The sequence below is a fragment of the Podarcis bocagei genome (assembly GCF_964188305.1).
Source record: "Podarcis bocagei genome assembly, chromosome: 1".
Taxonomy (NCBI): Eukaryota; Metazoa; Chordata; class Lepidosauria; order Squamata; family Lacertidae; genus Podarcis; species Podarcis bocagei.
In genome coordinates, this window is record NC_138125.1 from 136,201,838 (window position 1) to 136,213,704 (window position 11,867).

The 11,867-nt window shown below is 44.7% G+C and overlaps 1 long non-coding RNA gene across 1 annotated transcript; it reads left to right on the forward strand.

The window, feature by feature from the left end:
• The first annotated feature begins 463 nt into the window (after nt 1-463).
• Nucleotides 464-1,511, forward strand: LOC308581781. Its single transcript, XR_014005280.1, has 2 exons — nt 464-830; nt 1,136-1,511. It is a non-coding gene; the product is annotated as an uncharacterized lncRNA (long non-coding RNA).
• The last annotated feature ends 10,356 nt before the right edge of the window (nt 1,512-11,867 follow it).

Below are 11,867 nucleotides of genomic sequence, written 5' to 3' on the forward strand. Positions count from 1 at the left end.
TTACTTTTATTGATACAATAAAAGGGAGCTGGGCATGTTTAGCCTGGAGAAGAGGAGGTTAAGGGGTGATATGATAGCCATGTTCAAATATAGAAAAGGATGTCACATAGAGGAGGGAGAAAGGTTGTTTTCTGCTGCTCCAGAGAAGCGGACACGGAGCAATGGATCCAAACTACAAGAAAGAAGAACTACAAGAAAGGAAGAACTTCCTGACAGTAAGAGCTGTTTGACAGTGGAATTTGCTGCCAAGGAGTGTGGTGGAGTCTCCTGCTTTGGAGGTCTTTAAGCAGAGGCTTGACAACCATATGTCAGGAGTGCTCTGATGGTGTTTCCTGCTTGGCAGGGGGTTGGACTCGATGGCCCTTGAGGTCTCTTCCAACTCTATGATTCTATGATTCTAAACATTTGCAGTTTTAGAGATATGCACATGCAGTTGCTGAACAGGAGATAGTGAGGTTTTCTGTGCAGTTGCTTCCCTTGATAACACTGACCATAGAGAGAGAGTTTCACAGATTGGATGATTGAATTTCTCTCAGGAAACCAGCTATTTACACCAGGAGTCTGTGGGCCATGGTTGAATTGCATGTCTGTGATCCGGGGAGTGGCATGGAAGAAGCCGTTCAGATTGTATCACTGAAAGCATGTCCATCTTCCCTCAACTCCTCCCCCACCCTGAAGTCATTGATAGAAGTGCTGAACTCTGAAAATCCAACACGCCCCTCCGGTGTTGGCCTCCTGGGCCCAGGTGGGATCAGCACCACCAACTAGCAGGAAGAACTTGTTGCTTCCTAGGAACTTTTGAAATCTTTGTGCTCCTGGAAAAGTCTTCAGTTTTCAAGTTCAGTGGTGCCTCGCAAGACGAAAAGAATCCGTTCTGTGATTCTCTTCGTCTAGCGGTTTTTTCGTCTTGCGAAGCAAGCCCATTGACGGATTAGCGCTATTAGCGGCTTTTAGCGGCTTATCTGCTGATCGTATCAGCTGATTAGCGGCTTAGAAAAAGGGGGGGAAGGAAAAAAACCCAGCAGGAACTCGCAAGACATTGTCGTCTTGTGAAGCAAGCCCATAGGAAATTTGTTTTGCGAAGCACCTCCAAAACGGAAAACTCTTTCGTCTAGCGAGTTTTCTGTCTTGCGAGGCACCACTGTTCTTGCCTCTAGCTCATCAGTGCATCACTGAAGATACTCTCAGCATTCCCTGCTAAGGCTTGTATTTACACATCAATACCTTTCACTCTTTTTCCTTTGTACAGTGGTACCTCGGGTTAAGAACTTAATTTGTTCCGGAGGTCCGTTCTTAACCTGAAACTATTCTTAACCTGAAGCACCACTTTAGCTAATGGGGTCTCCCACTGCCGTGGCCATGTTATTTCTGTTCTCATCCTGAATCAAAGTTCTTAACCTGAGGTACTATTTCTCGGTTAGCGGAGTCTGTAACCTGAAGCGTCTGTAACCCGAGGTACCACTGTACTGAACTTGACAGGACTGCACTATGTATTAAATACCTCTAAAGTGCTTTTGTTTTCTTGCGGGCTTTTCTTTCTCCTCCTCCCACCCTCACTCCTGTTTGTGGAGTTCTGGTCTCATGGACTTCTGGTCAGAATCCAGCCATGTGCATCCCCCCCCTTCCCTCCTGACCCCTCAATTTCCTCTGTGTGCGTCCGCATGATTGTCAGTGGACTGTTGAATGAATTTCAGTAAAAGGGGGAGGGGAGAGACTGGTATGAGTGCTTAAAATCAATTCACTGATATGATTTGTTGTTAAATCAATGTATATTGATTTAAACTGATTTCAGTTGGCTAATGAATTGTTTTAAAATTGGCTTGCAGTGATTGTTTCTTGGATGCATTTTGTTTAGCTGTTTCACCTCTTTTGAGATCCCTCCTGTAATTAATTCCTGCTTCTACCATCACAGATAGCCAGCCTCCTCTCCTTCCCACTGTTACACCAGCCACCACGGTTGAGTCTTACAGCCTGTATATAGGCGGAGACCATGGGGTGGGGGGGGCACCAAAGCGTCAGGTTGCCATTCTGGTGGCAGTTACAACTTCAGTGGCAAAGGCTGGGCTGGTGCCATTCCGCCTCTGGCTCATGCCCACCCCTAGCCATGCCACTGTACTCACCATGTTAAAATAGGTAAAATAGCCTTGAGTGGTGGTGGCTTTCTTGTCTTGGAGGTCTTCATTATTAGTTTCTCCTGAATATTTTTGTAATTGTGTTCAAAATTAGTTTGGGTATAGATGCTGCCATTAAAGTGGCATTTGTTCACTTGGAAAGTAAGGACTTTGCATTTCTCTGAGGCATCATTTGTAAAAGTTAGAATAGTGATTCACTTTTATTGTAGCTCTTGCATAACCTGCAACCTAGTATTTTTCATGCTCCGATTAAACCAGAAGGAATGGAAATAATAAGTCAAATCAGATGTTTTATGACAAGTGATATCTGAAATCCCATAATGGCAACAGCACACCATTGTTTCTGACTCTATCCTCCCCGAATGTGAAAGGGTATTAGCACCTCTTTATTTTAGTTGTCCATTGTGGGTGGCTGATGAGGAGCCAAAGTTTCAGAAATGCATGGGTGGGTCAGTATCTTATGATAGGAGGGATGTTATGATACTGCTGCCAGAATTCTACGCACCATCAGGGCTTGCAAATGGCAGGAAGATGTCAGCAATATGCTTTATGTTTAGGAAACTCTTGTGGAAAAGTTTTAAAACCTTTACCCATTCTTGCACTCCAGCATACAGAGGAGATGGTAATTAACATTAACAGCATCTGCTTTGAGGCAATTTAAGTGCATGATAACGATGAATCACTGACTTTAATAGGACTGTTGCCTAACTAGCATATGTTAAGGCCACATAAGTCATAAAGCTGCTGTTGCCACGATGCTCCCCATAAAACAAGAACTATGGAATATATCTTCTTGAGAAAGTTCCTTGTTCTCAAACGTTTCAGCATTTTCAGTGTGCACAATCAAAACACAATTTTGTCTTTTATTTTTATCGACTTCCCACTCTGTTTTCCATGGAGTAGTTTCTCCCCTTCTGTGGCACCCTATCTGCTATCTTTTAAATTGTAACCACAGTATTATAATTAATTACTTCTGTTGCTCATAGCTCCAGTCTTTAGGGGTGTCAAGGGCTCTGCCCTGTAAAGCATGCCAGAATGTGAAGCGCATGGGAGGGGGTAGCAAAGTTGTTATGGCTTGTAGAGGAGGGAGAGCACTAATGCTTGAAATGTGATGTGATACTCCTGTTTGGTTGTCCAATACCACCATTCATGATATCTACTAGTTTCCAGCATTCTGTCACCCTGTACTATGGCCTAGAAACAGATATTAATAGGGCTGAGTCTCGGCATCTATACAAAGGACCAAACTTGCAGTTGGAAAGGCATTAAGAGCGGGTGCTAGCTGAACATCCCTCGGGAGAACATTCCATATGTAGTGTACATTCCATATGTAGTGAACATGCCATATTTACTGAAAATACTTTTTGTCCAGTTGCAACCCTGCTAACCTCTGCAGGCCAGAAAAACACCTAGAGAAAGATCTCAACCTTAATAAGCAGGCAGGATACCTTGTTCTGGTGTCATAAAGCTGTAAAGGATTTTAATGATAAGCACCGGCATTTAGAATTTTGCTTCAAAATGGACTGGCAGGCTATGAAGAGGCTCGAGCTAGTGAGAGGTTTCCTTTAGCAAAGCCCAGTCAACATTCTAACAGCAGAATTTGGGATCAATTAAAGTCAGCAAAAGGGACCCCATGTGGCATGCATTGCAGTAGCCTGATCTGGACGTTACCACTATAGATACAGCCTTACACTAGGTTAGTCTATTTATCACCGAGCCCAGCATTGGATGGCAGCAGCTCTTTAGGGCCACATATTAAATCGGGGTTCCTCCATTTGTAAAGCATGTGATCCACCACACTCCTGCAACTTGTCCTCCCTCAATTTTGGGAGGGATCAATTTACCTCTGTAAAGCATGTGTTTCTCAAAAACAAGTCATGCCAGTCAAATCTAATTTCTTTTTTTGATAGAGTTGCAAGCTTGGTAAATTGGGGGAATGCTATGGACGTAGTGTATCTTGACTTCAGTAAGGCTTTTAACAAAGTCCTCCATGATCTTTTTGCAGAGAAGCAGCTGAAATGTGGACTGGATGAGGTAACTGTTAGGTGGATTTGTAGCTGGTTGAATGACCAAACCCAAAGTTGGCTCCCTAATGGTTCCTTGTCACCCTGGAAAAAGTGACAAGCGGGGTGCTGCAGGGTTCAGTCCTGGACCTGTTGTTCAACATGTTGTTCAACGCCTTGGAGAAGGAATTGAGGGGATGCTCATCAAATTTGCAGATGATACCAAACTGGCAGGGGTAGCAATACTACAGAAGACAGAATTGGGTTTCAAGATGCCATGAAGTACTGGCCACTAGTATGGATGGTGAACACTGAGAGATTTAGGAGGCACAAACCTGAAAGCGTTCATGTGCAAATGCAGGTGCATAAAGCATACATGTGGAAGGAGTACATGAGTGCCCAAGGGGAGCGCAGCCTGTTCGTTGAAAGCTGCCCTTGAGTACAGTGCTTTTAAAATCATTTAGCTTTCAGTCTGGATATATATTCATCTTGGATTCATTCAAAACTGTTTTGCCATCTTTCTCTCAGATTGGGTTTCAGACTCTAAAATGCTTTAAATATGGCATAATAGCCACACACACACAGCCACTTACAAAGTACCGTAGTGGGTATATTATAATGTCCCGGTCAGTGGCAAGCATGATTTTGCCAGTGCCCTCTCCCATGGTTCTCTGATCAGATACATGTGCAGTAAAAAAAAGTTTCACACTTGGTAAAGGTAAAGGGACCCCCGACCATTAGGTCCAGTCGTGGCTAACTCTGGGGTTGTGGCGCTCATCTCGCTTTATTGGCTGAGGGAGCCAGCGTACAGCGTACAGTCATGTGGGCAGCATGACTAAGCCGCTTCTGGAGAACCAGAGCCGCGCACAGAAACGCCGTTTACCTTCCCGCCGGAGCAGTACCTATTTATCTACTTGCACTTGACGTGCTTTCGAACTGCTAGGTTGGCAGGAGCAGGGACCGAGCAACCGGAGCTCACCCCGTTGTGGGGATTCGAACCGCCGACCTTCTGATCGTCTAGTCCTAGGCTCTGTGGTTTAACCCACAGCGCCACCCACGTCCCTTCACACTTGGTGGGATGTTACAAAAGGTTGGGCTCCCACCTGGTTACACAGGCACACCATGCTAAGTTCCTACTTTGATAATGCCACCTGCACATTTCTTGGATTGTTGCTTGCCAAGATGCACAGCTGTGTGTCACAGCATCCAACACAAAGGCTGTAACTCAGCTCAGGTATGTTCAAACTTCAGGACACCTGGATTCATTTTATTATATAAGTAATACCATGCAATATTTACCTCGGGTGTAAAGCTGCCTGTGAGTTCTAACAGTGTTAGATAACACCTTTCAGTTCTGTGCATCAGCTTGCTTGACAGATCCTATATGGAGGGAGCTTATCAGGAACGCAGCCAGCAGTGGATGGGGAAACTACTGTCTGTGGGAGTCCAGGGCCTCTTGGGGGGGGGGCACTGGGTTTTCCACCCCTGCTTAGGCCTTTTCCTGTCCATTGTGGAGATGGGCTGTGCCTGGGCTGTAGTGCTTCAGACGGGGGCTTCCATGATTGAAGGCTTTCTTTTCCCCACATAGAAAAGAAGACTAAGAATTCTAGCCAAACCTTGACATGCCAATTTTTTGTTTCTGTATACGGGTGAGCCTTCCATCTGAAATAGTAGTCCAACATAACATTGGCTTCCTCCCTCCGTGACACCTTGGCCTTTGACTGATGGCACTGGAGATTTCTACTGGGGAGGCCAAAGCTGCAGTCCATTCTGTTCAAACAGCCTAATAGCTGAGAATTGTTGGTTAACAATTCAGCAATGCATCGCTCTCACAGCTTGGAAAGGCGGATTTCCCCAGCTAAGGGAAGAGGCAGGTGTCTGAAGAGATTGTGGGAAGAAAATACTGCTTTCTTTTTGTTCTCATAAAAAGGCCCTTAAAGGTTCCTGCAACAGTATTCTTGATGGATCATTCTCATATGAATTCATAGGAGCATCTGCTCAGAAATATATTTACAGATATGCTGTACTGATATTGTTTGATATTCCCATAGATCTTATAAAATATGCTGCCCCTTGCGCATAGTCCAAGAGGTGGGGGGCAATTTGTTTGCTAGAAGTGGTCATTTGGCTGGTGGATGATAACTGAAAGCACAATGAAAAACTGGTTGCGAAAATTCACACACATGCATGTCTAAAATTTGCTTTGTGCCCAGGACACGACCTTAAGAAGGGAGTGTATGCAGAGCTAAATGTGAGCAGCAAAGCAGAGGCGTTCATTGGGGAACAGTTTGCTCCAAGAATGTGGGGTCCAGATGTTTGAAGAGTTTATGAGGACGAAAACAGCTTTTGTGCAGCTGCATCTCTAAAGCTCTGTGAGGGTTTTCTTTAAAAGACTTTGTATAAATGGCAGCAGAAGGTCGCTGGTTCAATGGCCACACAGGTCCATTTTATTGACTACCACTGGTTTTTCCCATGTTGTAGAACTGGTGCTTGCAAGTAATGCATCTGATACTTGATTCCTAAAGAATATTTGAATCTTGGCAGATGATCCTGGGCACTCTCCCATTTCAATTTCCCTTGGTATTACTTGGAAATAAATTTCCACATGAATCCCGCTGGATCTGTTATTTGCTTGGAGATTTATTGTTGTTCCCCTTTACCACTTCCTCTAAAGACTTGAATGTGCAGCAGGATAGCTGAAAGCGAGCACCGCTCTAAAGCGAGTGAAGGTCTGCTGGGATGAAAAGCATTTTTTAAATTATCGTAATCACCAATTAACTGCTAGGCGTTTTTTGCTGCTGAGAGAGAACAGTTCAGATTGTGGTTTGGATGACAATGTGGCTCTAGTTTTGTTTTACAAAACAAAATAAATCATGGCTATCTGTCTGGCACACCAAATTCAGTTTTTGCAAAGTTAATGGTGTTAGGGATGTGAATAGATTCTAGGAGAGGATATATTTATTAAATATCCTTCCTTCGCGTTTGTGAGTGAATCCCTTTGCAGATTAAGAGGAAGCTTAGATAGGCTAGTTTTAGGCTTCTAGTTTAAATAATGCAGGATGCTTTAAGGCAGACTGGATTCTCCTGCTATTTCCCCCTTTTCTCCCCTTTAAAACAATAATCACACACAAAGTAAAAAAAACCCAAAAACGTTTACTCGGAATACTTGTGTTGAAGAGTAGCAGATATAGCAGCTTTGTTCAGGCAGGCTTAAAATGGTAATTCGGTTACATGCTTAAGTGTATTTTAAAATGCTGCCTTAGCACTGGAGCACAGATACAGCAGAACGTCTTACATTGCTGACTTGATGGAAAGTGGTGAAAAACGGATTGTGTGTCCAGGCAGGTCAGGAGAATATTTATATGGCTTTGACCCGAAAAACTGTCTGCGGACAAACGCCAGCTCCCTTGGCCTATAGAGCGAGATGAGCGCCTCAACCCCACAGTTGTCTGCAACTGGACTTAACTGTCAGGGGTCCTTTACCTTTACCTCTTTTTTTGCCTCCCCCTGTCAGGGCACGATGGGAGTGTTTACAGGAAAACGCCTTGAGCTTCTGATCAAATTCCTGGAATTGCAGATCACTGAAGTTAAGGACCCAAGAAGTCTTCAGGTTTTCCTGAGGAAAAATACAATGCTGATGTATTCTTATTCATACAACAAAGATAAATGTCCTACTTTGTGGCTTACCATTGGCCTAATGAAGGATAAAGGTAAAGGTACCCCTGCCTGTACGGGCCAGTCGTGTCCGACTCTAGGGTTGCGCGCTCATCTCGCTCAAGAGGCTGGGAGCCGGCGCCGTCCGAAGACACTTCCGGGTCACGTGGCTAGCGTGACGAAGCTGCTCTGGCGAACCGGCACCAGAGCGGCACACAGAACACCATTTACCTTCCCGCTATAAAGCGGTACCTTTACCTCTATCTACTTGCACTTAAGGGTGCTTTCGAACTGCTAGGTGGGCAGGAGCTGGGACCGAACGACGGGAGCTCACCCCGCCGCGGGGATTCGACCATGCGATCGGCAAGTCCTAGGTGCTGAGGTTTTACCCACAGCGCCACCCGCGTCCCATTATGAAGGATATGGTATACTTAATCAATGCACATCTAGCTATTTTAAAAAAACAAAAACTTCAAAGGAAGGCTATTTTTTTCAGTTTCCCTTAGAACAGGTGTGGGGAATCTTTGACAGGTCCCTGGTGAGTGTTGTAGTTGAGCGTCCCTTAGTGCCCCTGGGTGATATTTTTGTTTTGTTTGATTTAAATAAGTGTATATACATTAACAAATATCCTGGGGTATTTTTTTAATGAAACAATTAAATTCTAAGTACATAGATACATAAAACAGTTAAAGCAACGATGGAACAGATAAAAGCAGAGTCAAACAAGCACAGATAAAACTGCGAGTAAAGAGACCTGAGAAAATAAAAATAAGATCTTCACCTGCTTAAACAAAACAAAACCATCAGTGGGAGTCAGGTGAAAAGCATCCCTAGTTACCTGCTTCTGCTGAAGTGAGGCATCCATTAGCATCCCACCCCCCTCACAAGCCAGGATAGGAAACCCATGTATTTTTACCATTACATTTGGTTCCAAGTTAACCATCACTCAGGAAAGAAAGAATCACATAAACACATTGAATTTGTTTCAGTGGCCATTGAAAATGAAACCATGTATGGCATACCACTTCTTTACAAAGTAAAAGTGCTTTTACAAAGGAGCAGTAAGACCCCTTCACAAAAATGTTCAAAGCCTTTTCTGAACGCAACATTCAAACTTTTTCTTTTTAAAAGAATTGCATTCCTTTGCCCCATCCCCTTGGGCGGGCAGAAATGGTGGCCGGGCAGTGGCGCTGTGCTTGGCCGTAAAGACAGAGAAGCTCGTCGTGCACTCTGCGCATGAATGCCTCCCTTGGCACAGCCCCTTGCGGAGGCTGCGTTTCCCGCCTGCTCCATTGCCTGCTGCAGCAGCGATTTGTCATCCATTGCCTGTTTTCAAATGCATGACATCCAGGAGGACTACAAATGCACCTTTTTGTAACAAAGGCTGTTATTCCAGATTCCGCTTGTAGTAAACAAAAATTGCCCTTTTCCCTTATGAGGTATCCAAGAGCCCATATAGAGTCCTTACGTAGGTTCCCTATTGGTAGGAGAGAATAACAGAGGCCAACCAGAGAATATTGAGAAGCAAAGCAGCTAGTAAGCTTGATCTTTATTGATCTGTTGCAACAGGGTGCTCCCCTCACACGCAGGAAAGGAGGAGGAACCCAGAACAATGGCGTGCAAGGCCTTATATAGGCATTTTGAAATTGCCACCCTGTAGATCAAGACCGCCCCCAGAAACATCATACATACATCACAGAAAAGGTGGTCTAAAACAGAAATTTGAATATTGTTTTTCTCCTGTTGTTTAGCTCTTGTCTGGCAGGTTACTTGATTGGATTGCCTGGGGAGCCTGGCCATTCTTTTGTAGTGATAAATACCGTATTTTTCGCTCTATAAGATGCACCAGACCACAAGACGCACCTAGTTTTTGGAGGAGGAAAACAAAAAAAAACTATTCTGAATCTCAGAAGCCAGAACAGCAAGAGGGATCGCTGCACAGCTGTTCTGGCTTCTGTGATAGCTGCGCAGCCTGCATTCGCTCCATAAGACACACACACATTTCCCCTTACTTTTTAGAAGGGAAAAAGTGAGTCTTCTAGAGCAAAAAATACGGTACTTAGTTCCTGGGCCAGGTCACAGGCTCACACCCTATTCAAACACAGACATACGCTTAAGACAGAATTTGTGAAGGAAATGACAATGGGGAGGCTTTTCCACTTTGACCTTGCAGAGAAAACATTTGATCAGTTTGGGACAGTTTGGGAATCAAAATGGTTCCAGATTGGTCTTCCTGTGCTGATCTATGTATGTGCTTGGTTGGTACACTTATGAACATTTAACATATATCTAAGACCTCAAAATTCCTATCACACACTCAAGCATCTATGCAAGAGAGATAATTAACCTTGCTTATATCTCACTGACAGAGGACATCACATTTCACTGATAAAAATGTGTGCTTTGGCCAAACCAGGAAGGGCTTATGAGACTTACACAAGTTGCCAGAGGAGCTTGTGCTAAAAGGGTAATGATTGGGCTATTTACTCCAAAAGCAAACTATCAAAGCTCCCAGAGCTCACTGTTAGCAGAGAACAATGTGTCCTGGCCTGAAAGGATCCTGGTTGTTTACACTTGGTAGCCTTTGCCATGTTCTGCTTCCTCTCGAACACACATGCCAGCCAGACTCCTTCTCCGACTCCTCCTCATGACCCTGGAAGCCACTGGATGGAACCCAGTTTGCTTGAAGTGGTTAAACAAACAGTTGTGTTTGATTCATCTGAGGAGAGGCTGGTGGGAAAATGCGTGTGGGATTTGCTGCCAAAGCCATGATGAGTATACTCTTTCCATCTGGGAAGACTGAGTCATCTTGCGGAAGAAAAGTGCTTGCCTTTCTTGGGAATGAAAGAAAACAAGATGAAGAGTCTCCAGGACAGAGATGCAGGTTCTCCCAGGTTCCCTCCTCCAGCAAGTCCTGGTCTGAGTTGGGGGAACTCAGCTTCATTGAGGACATCCCATTGGAGACTCTCCGCTGCCATCTTGGATAGGAGGGCTGCATGTTTCCATGGGAGTGCCAGTTGTGTGAAGAAGTAATAGTGCCACTGTATTCTGCTCTGGTCAGACCTCACCTGGAGTACTGTGTCCAGTTCTGGGCACCACAGTTCAAGAAGGACACTGACAAACTGGAACGTGTCCAGAGGAGGGCAACCAAAATGGTCCAAGGCCTGGAAACGATGCCTTATGAGGAACGGCTAAGGGAGCTGGGCATGTTTAGCCTGGAGAAGAGGAGGTTAAGGGGTGATATGATAGCCATGTTCAAATATATAAAAGGATGTCACATAGAGGAGGGAGAAATGTGGTTTTCTGCTGCTCCAGAGAAGCGGACACGGAGCAATGGATCCAAACTACAAGAAAGAAGATTCCACCTAAACATTAGGAAGAACTTCCTGACAGTAAGAGCTGTTCGACAGTGGGATTTGCTGCCAAGGAGTGTGGTGGAGTCTCCTTCTTTGGAGGTCTTTAAGCAGAGGCTTGTCAACCATATGTCAGGAGTGCTCTGATGGTGTTTCCTGCTTGGCAGGGGGTTGGACTCGATGGCCCTTGTGGTCTCTTCCAACTCTATGATTCTATGATTCTATGATTCCCACAGGTATCTGGTGGGCCACTAGGAGAACAATGCTTTGCAAGATGTTGGACTCGATGACCCTTTGGGTCACGTTCAACCCTCCAATTCTATGACTAGGTGAGCCTTTGGCCTAATCTAGCTGGGCTCTTCTCCTGATCGCATGTTCAAATTTTGTGTTTGTTAGTTTCTGCAGGGCAGAATGTGTAAACTGGGGTGGCCCACTCACAGCTTGGGAGCCTCATCTGCCATTCCCCACCCCTGACAACCCCACCAATTTTGGCAGTGCCAGTGATAATAAAATATTTTTAAAAACTAGACACAGCACACCAGTGACATGTGGTTCCCAGAGGGCAGGTCAAGCACAAATACAGCCTTCAGGCAAAAAAGAAAGGTTTGCCACCCTAGGCTAAATTGCTCAGCATGGAAATTTCTTCTTTGGTGATCACTTGTAGTCAAGTAAGATGGTCTACCATGAACATGGTCTTAATACCACCTGCAACCCCATATCATTTG